Source organism: Fundulus heteroclitus, chromosome 14, assembly GCF_011125445.2.
Source record: "Fundulus heteroclitus isolate FHET01 chromosome 14, MU-UCD_Fhet_4.1, whole genome shotgun sequence".
Lineage (NCBI taxonomy): Eukaryota > Metazoa > Chordata > Actinopteri > Cyprinodontiformes > Fundulidae > Fundulus > Fundulus heteroclitus.
In genome coordinates, this window is record NC_046374.1 from 33949933 (window position 1) to 33950708 (window position 776).

Consider the following 776-nt stretch of genomic DNA (forward strand, 5'->3'; position numbering starts at 1 on the left):
GGAAAAAGTCAAAATTCTAAGAAAAAGTCAGAATTCTGACTTTAATCACAGAATTGTGAGAAAAAGTCAAAATTCTGACTTTAATCTCAGAATTGTGAGAAAAAAGTCAGAATTCTGACTTTAATCTCAGAATTCTGAGAATAAACTCAGAATTCTGCCTTTAATCTCAGAATTGTGAGAAAAAGTCCAAATTTTAAAAAAGTCAGAATTCTGCCTTTAATCACAGAATTGTGAGAAAAAGTCAGAATTCTGACTTTAATCTCAGAATTGTGTGAAAAAAGTCAGAATTCTGCCTTTAATCTCAGAATTGTGAGAAAAAGTCAAAATTTAAAAAAAGTCAGAATTCTGCCTTTAATCACAGAATTGTGAGAAAAAGTCAGAATTCTGACTTTAATCTCAGAATTGTGTGAAAAAGTCAGAATTCTGACTTTAATCTCAGAATTGTGTGAAAAAAGTCAGAATTCTGCCTTTAATCACAGAATTGTGAGAAAAAGCCAAAATTCTGAGATTAAAGTCAGAATTCTGACTTTAATCTCAGAATTGTGTGAAAAAAGTCAGAATTCTGACTTTTTTCTCAGAATTCTGAGACTAAAGTCAGAATTCTGAGACTAAAGTCAGAATTGAACAGAGTTTTTTCTTTTCGAATGGCCCTAATCCTCTTCCGTAGTTGTGCCATATTTTCTTGTTTGTTTAACAAATTTTTCGTCTCCTACCCCACAGAGACATCCTGTCAGTGTAAAGCAGCATTATCTCCGCACTCCTATCAGCGTCTAGAC

The 776-nt window shown here is 32.6% G+C and overlaps 1 protein-coding gene across 1 annotated transcript in view; it reads left to right on the top strand.

Moving 5' to 3' along the window:
• Window positions 1-654: 654 nt before the first annotated feature.
• LOC105921311 overlaps window positions 655-776 on the top strand; it is a 9919-nt gene continuing 9797 nt past the window's right edge. Inside the window, exon 1 of the mRNA XM_036146825.1 lies at window positions 655-776. This exon is cut by the window's right edge and continues 514 nt beyond it. The gene's annotated coding sequence lies outside the window, so the exon portion shown is untranslated.